This window comes from Capra hircus, chromosome 20, assembly GCF_001704415.2.
Source record: "Capra hircus breed San Clemente chromosome 20, ASM170441v1, whole genome shotgun sequence".
Taxonomy (NCBI): Eukaryota; Metazoa; Chordata; class Mammalia; order Artiodactyla; family Bovidae; genus Capra; species Capra hircus.
In genome coordinates, this window is record NC_030827.1 from 21779548 (window position 1) to 21796347 (window position 16800).

Here is a 16800-nt window from a genome sequence, read left to right on the forward strand (position 1 = left end):
GCTGCCTCCACAAGACCCAAATATACATAAAATGTTTTTTTAAAAAATGTTGTAATTCACGTGCACTTAGATATTTTTGCCTCAAAATAGCCGGCACAGCCGCCTCTCAGGTCCTACGCACTCTGCTGTGTACAGTACTTCTGTCACAGCTGAAAGGCATTAAGTAGTCCTGAAACAGTACTTTGTGTTTAAGCTTTTATTCTCTTTAATACAAACATTCTCTTTTATTCTCTTTATCACAGCCCACTGCACCCGAGGATGTTTAAGGCATTCTCAGCAATCCTGCAGATTCACCACAGACCACCTAACTTTTCTTTCCTAGTTAACATGTTACTAGTTCTGTAAAAGAGAGGCAATTCCAGCTTGCCCCTCAGATAACAGCTCCCGTTTATTATGTACCTACTGTGCACTGGGCCCTTTGTATACAGTACAGCTTTACACTAGCCTGCTAGCATAGTTTTATTATTCCATCCATTTTACAGATGAAAAAACTAAAATTCAGGAGCTAAAGCACTTGCCCAAAGCCACTAAGTTCAAAACCAAGAAGTGAACCCATGCTGACCTAGTTCCAGGGCTTACACCACCATGCTCTCCCAAATGACAAAGGCATTAACCTATTTCTGAACAGTTAACTGAAGTCCCAGGTTAAAAAGGGGTGGGGGGTGGTGGTGAATGGAGTCCACATAAGTACTTTAATAGTTGATCCTCATCGGTTATCTCCAACCCTTCTGAGACCTCACGCTTCCAAACTTCCCCATAGCAAACGACAACTCTTTCTCTCAGCTCACTCCACTTTCACACTAATACAGTTGTGCCTCTGTGGCCACCGTACAAATCCCATACAAATCAAATTAAGGTATTGGTAGGCAGAAGTTGGGGATTGCCCAGTTTCCTTCACCACAGCTGAATGTGATAAGGGCTAACATTCACCAGAAAACAATAACATAGAATTTAAGAAGGGTGTTAACATCCCCAAAGAGGACAAACTTTCCACCCTAAGCATAACTATCGCAAAGTCAATTGTATGATTTTCCAGGCGCTTTTATTTACATCATCAGGAAAAAAAAGCAAGTATGTAGCACTTTTTCTTAATCACTTTAAGACATGTTTTGTCCCATCAGCTTAATAAAATCATATGGCTTTGTTCACACGCATAAACCTCAGATTTGAGAAAATGTTAATGTGTTTAATTCTTGGCCAACACTTGGATTCTCTTTTAGCTCCACATTACTGGGAGAGAAGGTCCACTGCAGTAATCCCTCTTTAAAAAAAATCACTCCACATTATGGAAGCCCTGTGAGTATTCTGATATACTGCTTACACCAGAGTTTGGAGAAGCTGGCCTCAGGGCTAGAGGGCAAGCTGCATCACAGTTGCTTAACTGCATGTTTGGGTTAACCAAAAACCAGCTAATCAGAACCACAGGGTATTTAGTGAACTCCTTTACATCCATCTATAAAATAGATTCCTGAGACCAAATGAAATCTGCTGAACCAAGTGCGCTGTTCTCATTAGCTCATTACCCTTGATGTTCCTTCATAAAAGATAATTTTGGTCAGACTAGCGGTTATTTAGGGGGAAATTCATATCCTAGCAAACCTCATGATGCCCAAATAGCATCCATATGAAAGAAGCGGCTCTTCGTCAAGACCAGAGTCAAAAGTGGAATGCTGGAGTCTTATTGATTTCCAGGGCACCTTCCCTAACCGCCGGAGCTGCACCCAAAAATTCATGCTCCAATTTTTGCCAGGCTAGGAGTTGAGACAGGGAAAAGCAGAGCATGTTGTCTGCTTTCTATTTAGGGTTAGGACAATCTTTGGGGCAAGGGGAGGAAACAAGTGGCCCACAATGTGCGTGTATCTACTCTCCTCTTCCTTTGCCCACAATGTTTCTCTTCCGCAGTTTCCTTGACGATAGAATATCCTCTCTTCCTTCTTTCTCTCCTTCCTTCTCTTTTTCCCATCTTTCCTCCCATATGTGCCTGGGCAGTTTTTATCTGCTGATAAGCTAAGGGAAGGAAGAAAGGAGGGTTAGGGGGAATGCAACCTTGGAATTAAGCTCTGGAAAACAAAGTAAGCAGCCAACAGATGACTCACGTAGAGAGTTTTGACTTTAGTGTGCAGGTCTATAGAGAGATGCGGGTTTGAATCCCACCCAGAAGCCATAGATCAAGGAAAGGCTATGTCTTTCTTCCATCCCTCCTACCTCATTCCTAACCTAATTGAGACCATACCCACCCTCAGAGACTCTATAAAGAGCGAGATGTGAACACAAATAGCTGCAGCTCATCCATGATGGAGTCATTAGCTGCCTCACGTTTCCCGTATTTTCCACGGCAACTCCAGTACAGAATAATAAGCACAGAGTTGGAGATCTTCAGCTACCACATGGAAAAACCCAGCGGAGAGAAGGTTGGGAAGCCCACAGAGCGGCAGCCACATATGGAAGGAAATATGACACTCCCCGGGAAAATGAGCGCCCAGGAGCAGATGCTGATTACTACACAAAGGCAGGGCAGACAACTCAGCTTTTGTTCTTGATGGTTTACTCACTGTTCTGAGGTGACTTACTGCATTTCTAGGAGTCAAAAAAGTCTGATGGTTGGGAATGAACTGGACTTTGAGTCACAAAAGTCTTCCTGATGTGTTTGTTCAACTGTGATTCCAAAAGAGCTTTGTTTCCCATGAAAGGAGAGTTAGTCCCTTCCAGAAGATAGGAAGATGAGATAATGGGCTCTTAAATGTCCCACCAACGCTTGTGCCACAGGCCCCCTTCATCCATGTGACTTGTACCTCGTAGCCACAGTGGGCATAGGAGTTGATGCACATATCCATATACCCAGCAAAGAATAAAAGCAACAATTGTTTCATTCTCTCCATTCCCCCTGAAGCCTCAACATCTCACCCCTGGAATACTACACCTGCTGGGCTCTCTCACGTTAGAATACAGCAGCCCAATAAATAAGCCTAACCACTTCTTTAATCAGATAGCCTCCCTACTCAAAAACCTAAGTTCCTGCTGGCTGAAGCAAGTCTGCTGCTGCTGCTGCTAAGTCGCTTCAGTCGTGTCCGACTCTGTGCAACCCCATAGACGGCAGCCCGCCAGGCTCCCCCGTCCCTGGGATTCTCCAGGCAAGAACACTGAAGTGGGTTGCCATTCCCTTCTCCAATGCATGAAAGTGAAAAGTGAAAGTGAACTCGCTCAGTCGTGTCTGACCCTCAGCGACCCCATGGATTGCAGTCTTCCAGGCTCCTCCATCCATGGGATTTTCCAGGCAAAAGTACTGGAGTGGGGTGCCATTGCCTTCTCCGAAAGCAAGTCTAAAGTCCATTAGCTGGGTACTTAAGGCTGCCCCTAACTTGATACTCCAGTATGCCTTCCCAATCTTATTTCCCAGTAATTTGCAAGATTCACTCCTAAGTGAGAATATGTGTGCATAGTCATGTCCAACTTTGTGACCCCACGGACAAGGGCCTGCCAGGCTTCTCTGTCCCCGGGATTCTCCAGGCAAGAATACTGGAGCGGGTTGCCATTTCCTATTCTAGGGGATCTTCCTGACCCAGGGATCGAACCCATGCCTCTGGTATCTCCTGCACTGGCAGGAGGATTCTTTATCACGGCCTCCTGCCAAGTCCAATTCACTCCTAAACACTTCTCTGTTGTAGGCTACACGCATTATGCTCATTTCTACTTCTGCCACTTTCCTTCTAATAACTGCCTTAAACCCACTGTGTGTGTTAACCCTACTCCAGCACTGAAGCCCCATCACCCAACAACTTCCTCTCACACTGAAGACTCCTTCCTCTGAACTCCTACAGAATATATAGTCTGTCCCAGGTAGATTGCAATTAATTACTGTGGCAGAGAGTAATTTTCCCTCAAGTTTCTCATCATTCTCTTCTTTCTTTTAAGTAATAGCATCCTCTTTTTTATTTAAGCATAGGAGGCCCATCTGGGGACTACATTTCTTAATTTCTGTCTAAACATACAACTTAATGTGAGCTGAAATCAATTATACTACTTTTGTACACCTTATAAAAAAGATATTATCTTAAATGTTCTGAAATTTTCAATTCTTGGTAAGCAATTAGTAGGACTATCACAGAGAAAATCAATAAGGATATAGAACATCTCTTAAAACACTGTAAACCAGTTTGACCCAACTGATATTTATTGAAGTACTAAAGCAAATAACAAACAAATACACATTCAGTTCAAATGCTTGTGAAACATTCACAAAGATAGACCACTTAGCTTGGCTATAAAAAGAAGTTTTAATAAGTTAAAAGGATTGATATTATATATAATATAATATCACAAGAGAATATAAAAATTTAACACAGAAAATTTCCAAATATTTGCAAATTAATAAACACGTTTGTAAGATCTGAGGAGGCCTTACAAATAGCTGAGAAAAGAGAAGCTACAGGCAAAGGAGAAAAGGAAAGATCTACCCATTTGAATGCAGAGTTCCAAAGAATAGCAAGGAGAAATAAGTGATCAATGCAAAGAAATAGAGGAAAAGAACAGAATGGGAAAGACTAGAGATCTCTTCAAGAAAATTAGAGATACCAAGGGAACATTTCATGCAAAGATGGGCTCAATAGGGACAGAAATGGTGTGAACCTAACAGAAGCGGAAGATATTAGAAGCGGTGGCAAGAATACACCGAAGTACTGTACAAAAAAGAGCTTCATGACCCAGATAACCATGATGGTGTGATCACTCACCTAGAGCCAGACATCCTGGAATGTGAAGTCAGGTGGCCTTATGAAGCATCACTACGAACAAAGTTAGTGGAGGTGATGGAATTCCAGTTGAGCTATGGCAAATCCTAAAAGATGATGCTGTTGAAGTGCTGCATTTAATATGCCAGCAATCTGGGAAACTCAGCAGTGGCCACAGGACTGGAAAAGGTCAGTTTTCATGCCAGTCCCAAAGAAAAGCAACGCCAAAGAAAGTTCAAATTACTGCACAATTGCACTCATCTCACATGCTAGCAAATTAATGCTCAAAATTCTCCAAGCCAGGCTTCAACAGTATGTGAACCATGAACTTCCAGATGTTCAAGCTGGATCTAGAAAGGGCAGAGGAACCAGAAATCAAATAGCCAACATCCACTGGATCATCAAACAAGCAAGAAAGTTCCAGAAAAACATCTATTTATGCTTTATTGACTATACCAAAGCCTTTGACTGTGTGGATCACAACAAACTGTGGAAAATTCTGAAAGAGATGGGAATACCAGACCACCTGACCTGCCTCCTAAGAAATCTGTATCCAGGTTAGGAAGCAACAGTTAGAACTGGACATGGAACAACAAACTGGTTCCAAATAGGAAAAGGAGTACGTCAAGGCTGTATATTGTCACTGAGCTTATTTAACTTATACGCAGAGTACTTCATGTGAAATGCTGGGCTGGAGGAAGCACAAGCTGGAATCAAGATTGCTGGGAGAAATATCAATAACCTCAGATATGCAGATGACACCACCTTATGGCAGAAAGTGAAGAACTAAAGAGCCTCTTGATGAAAGTTAAAAAGGAGAGTGAAAAGTTGGCTTGAAACTCAACATTCAGAAAAGTTACATCATGGCATCCGGTCCCATCACTTCATGGCAGATAGATGGGAAAACAGTGGAAACAGTGAGAGACTTTAGTTTCTTGGGCTCCAAAACCACTGCAGATGGTAACTGCAGCCATTAAATTAAAAGATTTTGCTCCTTGGAAGAAAAGTTATTACCAACCTAAACAGCATATTAAAAAGCAGAGACGTTACTTTGCCAACAAATGTCCATCTAGTCAAAGCTATGGTTTTTGCAGTAGTCATGTATGGATGTGAGAGTTAAACTATAAAGAAAGATGAGTGCTGAAGAATTGATGCTTTTGAACCGTGCTGTTGGAGAAGACTCTTGAGAGTCTCTTGGGCTGCAAGGAGAATCAGCCACTCCATCCTAAAGGAAATTAGTCCCGAATATTCATTGGAAGGATTGATGCTGAAGCTGAAACTCCAGTAATCTGGCCATCTGATGCGAAGAGCTCACTCATTTGAAGAGACCCCGATGCTGGGAAAGATTGAAGGCAGAGGAAGAAAGGGATGACAGAGGAAGAGGTGGTTGGATGGCGTCACCAACTTGATGCACATGAAGATGAGCAAGCTTCAGGAGCTGGTGCTGGACAGGGAGGCCTGGCAAGCTGCAGTCCATGGGGTCACAAAGAGTTGGACATGACTGAGTGACTAAATTGAACTGAACTGCATCGACACGTTTCTAGATAACCATAGGTCAAAGAATAAATCAAGAAAGAGATTAGAAAGTATGTTTAACTGAATAAAAATAAAACATAATGTACCATATTTTGTGAGATGAAGCTAATATAGTGCTTATAGGAAAATATATAGCTTTAAATGCATAGAGAAGAAAAGATTAAAACCTATAAGCTAACAATAACCCTAAGAAACTAGAAAAGGAATATCAGATTAAGCCTAAACTATATAAAAAGAAGTAGATAATAAAGAGTAGAAATAACTGTATCATACAACAAGCAATAGGGAAAATCAATAAAACAAAATGTTGGTTCTTTGAAAATATCAATACATTAAAACACTAGGAATACCACAGAAGATATGACTATAGATTCTAAAATACTATAAGGGACACATAAGAGAATATTATTAACAACTTTATGACAAGAAATCCGACAACTTGAATAAAATGGACAAATTTCTCAAAAGAAATACATTACTAAAACAGACACAAGAAGTGAAAAAAATCTGAATAATCTTATTTTATACTAAAAAATAAATCTACAATAAAAAACTTTCCATAAAGAAAACTCCAGTTCCTTTTATCTTCACCAGTAAATTCTATAAAATGTTTAAGGAAGAAATAATGCCATCTTTCAAAAGTACCTCAAAAAATTTAAGAAAGAAACATGTCAAAATTCACTTTATGAGGCCAGCATAATCCTGATATCAAAAAGACATCATAAGAAAAAAAAAAGACTAAAACCCCTTATGATTATAGACACAAAAAGTCTTTACAAAATATTAGTAAATTGAATCTCATAATATATAAAATTGCTACAGATCTTCCTCAACTTATAATGGGGTTGCATCCCAATAAACTCATCATAACTTGAAATGCATCTATTACATCTAACCTACCAAACTTCAAACCTGGGTCTCCTGCATTGCATGCAAATTCTTTACTGTCTGAGCCATCAGGGAAGCCCACTGATAAATACAGCCTACCTTAAATATGTTCAGAACACGTACATTAACCTACAACCAGCAAAATCACTTAACGAGCCTATTTTATAATAAGGTGTTGAACATCTCACATAATTTATTAAATACTATACTGAAAGTGAAAATCAGAATGGTTGTACCAGTACAGAATGTGTGTGAGTATGATGGCTGTTTACCATCCTGATCCTGTGGCTTATTGGAAGTAGAGACTTGTAGGCACTGCCTACCATCATGAGAGAGTATGGCACTGCACATCACTAGCTCAGGAAAAGATCAAAATTCAAAATATAGTTTCTAATGAATGCATTTTCCTTTTGCAAATCAAACCACAGTATGTCAGGGACCACCGTACTATATCTTAACTAAGCTGGGGAAGGTGGTGGGGCAGGGAGTATTCCAGGATTACAATGCAGTTTAACATGTGAATATCAATCAGTGTAATTCAATACATTAACAAAATAATGGGAAAACTCCATATGATCATCTTAATAGTTGCAGAAAAGGCATTTGAAAAATTGAACAACCGTTTGTGATAAACACTCTCAGTAAACTAAGAATTGAAGGAGTCTTCCTCAACTTTATAAAGTAAATCTATAAAAGATCTACAACTACTATCATACGTAAGGATGAAGAACTGAATGCTTTCTCCCTAAGATTAGGAATAAGCAGGATGTTGCTTTCACCAGTTTCTATTCAGCAAAGGCATACCTGCATACCTTGGAGATACTGAGGGTTCAATTCCTGACCACCACATAAAAGCAAATACTGCAGTAAAGTGAGTCACAAGAATTGTTTGGCTTCCTAGTATACATACGCTGATGTGCTCAGTCGTGGCCAGCTCTTTGTGACCCCATGGACTGTAACCTGTCAGTTTCCTCTGTCCATGGAATTTTCCAGGCAAGAATACTTGAGTGGGTTGCCATTTTCTTCTACACAGTGTGTGTATATATATATATATATATAAGTTATACTCACACTACACTGTAGTCTATTAAGTGTACAATAGCTTTATGTCTTTAAAATGTATATACCTTAATTAAACATATTTTATTGCTAAAAAATGTTAATCACCATCTGACAATGCAGTATTGTCACAAACTTTCAATTTATAAAAATACAGTATCTGCAAAGCACAGTAGACTGAAGCACGATAAAACAAGGTGTATCTGTACAGACTGTAAAAGAAGTAAACATCTTTATTTACATAAGACACAACCATTTAAATGGAAAAGTCTACAAGTTTTATGTTAATAGCTATTGGAATTAATAAGTAAAATTAGCAAGTCTGCATTATACAAAATCAATACTCAGGTACTGTCTTCATACTGAAAGTGAAAGCATTAGTCATGTCCAACTTTCCGTGACCCCATAGATTATAGCCCACCAGCCTCCTCTGTCCATGTGATTCTCCAGGCAAGAATACTAGAGTGGATAGCCATTCCCTTCTCCAGGGAACCTTCTAGACCCAGAGATCAAACCCGGGTCTCCTGAATTGCAGGCAGATTATTTACAGTCTGAGCCACCAGGGAAGCATCTTCATATTGGAGGGGATGAGAATCTGCCACCCCAAACACGCCAGTTTGGCACAAGGATATTTTGAGATGAAGGCAACTGAGAAAAAGCAAACATAGTCAAAGCTTTCTGCTCTCACGCTGCTTGCTTAAAAGCAGGGCATAAATATCCCTTTGAGAAAACGTCCCCTTCTCCTCTTCCGTACCAGGAAGGTGACACCAATGTGAGTCTACATAAACAAACATTACTAACTAACCCTTATCTTTCATTAGTTTCCTTATAATTAACATACTTCCCACATTTACTACCTCTAGAAACCCAAACCCTCTTTCCTTTGTCTAGTCGCTCTCCACAATTTATCACCCTTTGCTGAAATGAAACATAAGCCCCCCCAAATAACTGCTACTTTTGAGTTTCACTTCTAATCTATAAGCTCCTGTGAACATAAAAATATTAATAAAGTGTATTCCTTTTCTCCCATTAATCTGCCGTTCATCCGTTTACTTCATAGGCCCCAGTCACAAATATAGAGGGTAAATGAAAGGTTTTCCTCCCCTACACTATATATGAGAAAGCAATTTTTTTGAAAACTATATAACAATACATTTAGAAAAACAAAACCATGAAATACATAGACATAAATATACTGAAGATGTGTATCTGAAAACCACAAAACATTGCGGAGGGAAATTAAAGATCTTGAGATGTCAGGTCTCTCCACCACTGATCTAAACATTTAAAACAATCATAATGAAAACCCTAGCCGTCTCTTTTGTAAAAACTGAAAAGCCAATCCCAAAACTCACATGGAATATAGTAGACTTAGGATAGCCAAAGCAATTTTGAAAAGGAAGCACAAAGTTGGATGAAAACACTATTTGATTTCAAAAATTATTATATAAATCTTCTTATTCAAAACAGTGTAGTATTTGTATATTAGGTTTATAGGTCATTGAAATAGACCACACAAATATAGAGAGTTTACTTTTCAAAAAATGCCAGGGTAATGCAATGAGGAAAGAATGGTCTTTTCAACAAATAGTGCTAGAACAATTGGTTATCTATGTGTGTGTTGTTGGGCGTGGGAGGACAGTGGGGATTACACTTAACCCTTGAATCTCAACAAACACAAAAACTAATTCAAATTGAATCATCAACTGAAATGTTAAGGCTAAATTGTAGTATTTTTGGAAGAAAACATAAGAAAGTACCTTTTGACACTGGGTTATATAAAGATTTCTTAAGCCACATAAAGCAAGAACCATGAAAAAAAATTAATGAATTGGACTTCTTCAACATTAAAAACTTCAGTTCCCTGAAAGACCCCATTAAGTAAATGAAAAGACAAGCTACCTTGGAGAAGATATTTCCAGTTCATATATCTGACGTGGACCTTGTATTCATAATATAAAAAGAACTCTTGTTTTTCAGTATTAAGAAGTGAACCCAAGTTTTTTAATGGGCAAAAGATTTTAACACATATCTCACACACAAAAACACATAAATAGTTAATCATCGTATAAATGATATTCAGTATTATTAATCATTGGGGGATGCAAATTAAAACTGCAATGAATGTCACTACACAGCTACTAGAATAGTTAGTCAAATAAAGAGTGACAAGAAGAAGTATTGACGAGGCTGTGAAGTACTTGGAATTATTACATTGCTGGTGAGAGTGCCAAGTACTGTAACCACTTCTGAAATTAGTTCAGCAGTCCTGCGAAGTTCAGTGTGTACTTCCCATATCATTGAGCAATTCTACTACAAAGTATTTTCTCAAAAGAACTACTTGCACCCAACTGTTCATAGCAGCTATATTCATAGAAGTCCAAACCTGGAAATAACCCAAATGTCCATCGATAGAAGGATGGATAAATAAACTATAATATATTTATAACATAGAATACTGCTGCTGCTAAGTCACTTCAGTCATGTCCGACTATGTGTGACCCCACAGATGGCAGCCCACCAGGCTCTGCCATCCCTGGGATTCTCCAGGCAAGAACACTGGAGTGGGTTGCCATTTCCTTCTCCAATGCATGAAAGTGAAAAGTGAAAGTGAAGTCGCTCAGTCGTGTCCGACTCTTAGCGACCTCATGGACTGCAGCCCACAAGGCTCCTCTGTCCATGGGATTTTCCAGGCAAGAGTACTGGAGTGGGGTGCCATTGCCTTCTCCAAACATAGAATACTATGCAGCAATAAAAATGAACAAACTACTAATACAACAAAATTAACGAACCTTAGCAAAAGAAACAGATACAAATGAGTATGGTACAAGGTACATTGCTGGGTTGTCACTAGCACGAAATTGAGAATGAGTGTCTGCTTAACTTTGCATCTTAGGCAACTCATTTGCATCCCCCTTGTCCCAGCCTGAAAGTACTCACTGTATAGTTCCATTTATGTGAAACTCTAGGATAGGCTAAACTAATCCATAGTGACAGAAAGCAGATCTCTGGCTGCCTCAGGCCAAGAGGAGATGGAATTTACTACAAATGGCTCAGGGGACTTATGGGAGTGATGGAAATGTTCTGTGTCTTGACTGAGGTGATGGTTAAATGGCTGTAAACACGTGTCAAAATCCATTAGACTGTATGCTTAAAATAGGCACATTTTACTTTTGGTTAATTATACCTCAATAATACTGACTTTTTTTAAAAAAAAAGGCATTGCTCATGCTCTGCTCTGTCCCGCTGGCCTTGCTGTGAGCTGAGTGTGGAGTGGGCAGGGATAAGCCAGCTTCACCCACTGCAGAACAACAAGGAAAAGAAACCTGGACTCTAGAAGCCCAACTCACCTTGAGGGCTGGACAATTGATTCCTGGAGAGGAATAAGCTTCTCTCTTGTTTGAGTCACTGCACTTTTGAGACATTAGATAAAACAGCTTAACTTGAGCCCCAACTAATAAAATTACATGTAATTAAGAATTTTTATCAAAGGTTTTCCTGTGTATTGGCCTTATTTATTCCAAACAGACTATAAATTCTTCATAAGGCAGGCCTAGAGGAAAATGAGTCTTTAAGCCCCAAACCATTCAGGACATACAGGCTCATCAATTACAGACACACCCCATGCTTTGCTCTGTTGCCCACAGCACCTCATCTAATTGAACTCTGCAGAGGTGGCCAATACAGAGCCAACCAGAATGTATGACTAGTTCTTTCTATGTCCCAGTAATATTCAACACTTAAGCAAATACTGGAGTTGTTTCACAGTCTCCTGCTTAAAAAAAAAAAAAAAAAGAAAAGAGACAGAGAGAAATTCTTTAAAGAAATAATGGTACATAATTAGGAACACGTTAAGAATATTATGAATTCTTAAAGTGGCTAATGATAATTTGAGAAATTCACACAAAGTCCGTACAACACCAAAATAATCAAGCAGTTCAAGAGACGAATGTGATTAGATTATCAAAACACTATACACACACACAAACACATGCTAATTAAAAGCAACTTTTAATTCACTTTATTGATACTGCATGCATAAACATATCAGTATATCATTCTTCCCACTAATTTACTATAATCTAAATTCACTTATACTTTGGGATGCTGGAAAAAATTAAAATGATAAACCATTTTTATGATAAAGATGATAGCCATTTTTCAAAATGGCTAGGTCGTAGCAATAGTTTTAACATAATTTTATACCTCAAATAAAATACAATCAGATGAAGAAATGGGGGTAAAAGTTAGTATCATAAATTAATGACTGGCTCCTTTTCTTCACTGAGTGTCTGCTATGTGCAGGGTCTTATCCAAAATTCTAAAGAAATGCAGATGTGTGGGCTGAAGCCACTGTAGGTAACAGTCTTAAATCCTATGCTCAGTTTATAGCAGCAGCTGTCTGTTAACTTTGTTACTTTTGTTACTTTTTAAAAGTGGTGAAGTGGGGGATGAACATGGCGGCACGTCGGGGCCAGGGGTCCCCAGTTGTGCTCTCAGGGCTCGCCATTGCAGCTGGGAATGCTCGTTTCGTGGGCTCCTGGGTCCCCGTCGATTGGCATCCAGCGAGCAGAGCGAAGGGCTGTGGACCACAGAACTTGGGCTCTGGAGCATGCAAACTTCAAGAGTTGTTCAAGGGCTTCGTTGCCCCTGGGCGTGTGGAATCTTCTACACAGGGATTGCACCCGTGTTCCCTGCATTGGCATTCTGAATTGGGATCCTTCTTGGGGGCACACACATCACTCAGCTGAGATGGATTCCAGCGAAGTGGATCCTGGGAGGTTGGTAGGACCTCTGAACTGGAGCCTCCCATCTCCTGACCTCTCCAGAATTCTGTAGGTCATCCAGAGGACCCAAGACATGGTGGTTACTAATAGACTTCCCATAGTACTTCTTCATTCCACGTGGACTCCTTCAAGGGCAGTGAGCATCACAGCTTCCCTTGAACTTCATCTGGATTTAATGACAACAGGCTCAACTTTTCATTCACTCGTATGACTATGAGCAGTTTGACCAAGTTGAAGAAGATGACTCGTTTGTAGTCTTCCTCATCAGCTCATTCCATCTACTGGCTTTAAAATCATTTAGTACAGAGCTCACCGTCTAGGTGTTCATCCAGTGTTTTGTTTGCTTATCATGCAGAATCATTTTAAAAGGAAAAGTACGTGTGTATGAGTTAGAGCTCTGATCCCAAGAGTCCATGTAGAAGCTTCCCCTGAGAAATGTATCATTTTTGCACCAATGCTACTGAAATGTGTGAATGTGGTATACCACGCATCCCAATAAGTGTAAACAGCTTCACAGGCTACTTATTTGAAACGACCAGTACTCATGACATTCCATTCATCTGAGGACTAAATATAGCCAACGTAGGCTGTGTTTGCCAAATAGACTTTGAAGTATTCTTCACACAGTCCTTCATCAATGCCAGTTTTCAGATTGAAGAAACCCTTGCTCCATGAAGTTTGTGAACACATATACTCATGTTTTGTTTGAGATTTTAAAGTCATTCTTCAGTTTTGTTGGAGGAATGGTTCTGTATATGCCCCGTGGATCCCCAAATCCACTGATGTTCATGTGTCTTGGGGCTTCCCAGGTGGTTCTAGTGGTAAAGAACATGCAGAACATACCCATGCAGGAGACATAGGAGGTATGGATTCGATCCCTGGGGCAGGAAGATCTCCTGAGGGAGAGCATGGCAACCCACTCCAGTATCCTTGCCTAGAGAATCTCATGGAGAGAGAATCTCATGGAGAGAGGATCCTGGTGGGGCCTAGTCCATATGATCCCAAAGAGTTGGACACGATGTAAGTGACTTAGCACAGCACATGATTCATTGTCATAGCTAATATAATGGAGATGACATAAAAAGAAGCACCAGCGGGCGAAAGTCAATATCCATCACTTTTAAACTTTGGAATGTATTGTGATATTTTACATCCATGTTTGTATGACTTGATAGTTGGAGAATCGATGCATATGAAGGCCTGATTGTGTTATATGTATGTTGTGGGAAGATATATTTTTATGTGGTTTGACATATGGGTCCCATTTCATTCGTAGACATATCCATACTCATCACTTATCATCATTTTTTTTGAAAAGACCATTGTTTGGAAAGGTTGTTGTCTAACCATGAAAGATGCTTGAATTCTTGGGCTCCTTGGAAGAATTCAACCCAGGGCCAGTGAGGAGGCTTGATCACTCAGAGCTTTTGTGTCGCAACATTTTATTAAAGTATAAAAGAGAGAAAGCTTCTGACATAGACATCAGAAGGGGGCAGAAAGAGTGCCCCCTACTCATCTTTAGCTGGATGTTATCTAGCTACTAGCAGTCTACTCATTAGAGAAAGGAATGGCAGCAGACCCCTCACCCACAAGATATATGGAGATGACCGTGGCACCAGGTGAGTCATCCTGGGCCATAAAACGATTGATATGAGCAAATAGATAGCTTCATTCACATAGATCAGGAGAACCATGTATGAGTAACGCATATTGGTTTGTCAAGTCAGTTCTGAGCCTTTAGGCAGAACCTACTTGAAGTCTAGAGTAAATACATAGTACATTCACATAGCTTAAGGCAAACCTTTCCATAAGAAAAATGCCTTGGTCAGCTCAAAGTATGAGAAAAGTGAAGTTCAGGTGGAACCAGGTGTCATTATAGCAACACAGAATTGTAAGGGAAAACCTCTTTTTAAATTTGTATCGAGAAGGGGAAAAAAGATAACAACTTGTTTCCTCCTGCCTCGGAAGTGACAGATAACAACTGTCTGACACTTGCACCCCATTTCCTCCCTTTGGAGACCCCTGGCCTTCCTGGCTGTTACCCTCTCAGTTTCATTCTTTGAGTGTTTTCTGCCTTGTGAAACATTGGGCATAGCAGTATGTATTTATTTAGGGGTATTTCATCGAATTTCATTTAAATGCATATGTGAATTAGAAAGTTTGACATGCTGTTGCTTTGTATACCGATTGGGAAATGTGAGTCTCCAAGTTTAATTTAGTTTTTCATGTTCATTTTTCTTTTTAGGGGTACAAAGAAAAGTAATATGACTGTTAAGATCAGCTTTCGTATTTTTTGCCAAATATGAATTGAGATCACATCGATCAGAGATGAGTTTGTGCATGAAAGCCCTAATAACTAATGTTAATTGACTTCACTACCACGGGATGTTTTCATATCTATTGAGGATTTAGTTCATGTATTTCGATTTTAACTTTCTGTCTTACAGCCTTGTTTGTAGATCAAAGCTATTTGAAAGTGTCATCTGGCTTTAAATGGCTTGTGAGGTTATTCATGAGTGGTTTATAAAACCGAATGGATTGTACGTAGCCATACTTTGTTGTCATTCTATGAATTTGAAGAATGTCTGAAGAATGTCTGCAGTTATGCCTTAAAGATTCATACAATTGATGTCCAATATTTATCTCAATAGACTTGCTTTCAATTTGTAAAAAAAAAAAAAAAAAAAATTAAAAAAATAAATAAATAAAAGTGGTGAAGTGAAATTTCAGGACTAGGAGACCTGTATGTTGCTTAGAACATGCTGGTCTAAATCTCTTTGTGGCACCCACTCTCATTTTCAGGGTTTTAAATTTCTACATATAACCTATTAAATGAGTAAAGGGACAGAATTAGTTGAAAAGTCATGAAACCCCACAGGAAATTTGGAATCAGCCATGTAAAATCATTAGATATTGTTTCATCAGAAACTCTTTCACAAATTTTTTTCATTTAATAGAATTCACTATAAAAAGAACATTTCCTATTTGAGTCCCATAAAATTTGACTTCAAAAAATTCAAATTTTAACCAGGAGAAATTTTAAATGTTTAACTTTTTAAAGTCCAAAATAAACAAGACTTAAAATTCACTGATAGAAGACAGTCATTTCTATTTCTCCCTCCTGTGTGAATGAGATAACTACAATTATCCTTTATTAGCCAACTTTAAATGAAGGAACACCAAAACTGAAATACACAGCCTGTCAATTCTTAACATACTTTGTTTTCTTTAGTCTCATTTCTTCATTTCATCTCTGAGAACTTAACAGGAAATAAAGCTGCTGCTGCTGCTGCTAAGTTGCTTCAGTCCTTTCCAATTCTGTGCCACCCCATAGACGGCAGCCCACCAGACTCCTCTGTCCCTGGGATTCTCCAGGCAAGAACACTGGAGTGGGTTGCCATTTCCTTCTCCAATGCATGAAAGTGAAAAGTGAAAGTGAAGTCGCTCAGTCGTGTCTGACTCTTTGTGACCCCATGGACTATAGCCTACCAGGCTCCTCTCTCCATGGGATTTTCCAGGAGAGAGTACTGGAGTGGGGTGCCATTGCCTTCTCCAAGAAATAGAACTACACCGTGTTAAATCATAGGTGTTACGAAAGCTTTTGCTTTCTTAGAGATGTTATAGCCATGCCTCAGGAGTAGCTTCCTTCAATGCAGTCCTTCTGCTTATAAGACGGAAACATGAGATGTAATTTCTGAGTAACTACTAGCAAGGTATCACACATGTATCATCTTTAGGAGACAGGAGGAAAATAAACTGTCTCACACACACACACACACACACACACACACACACACACACAC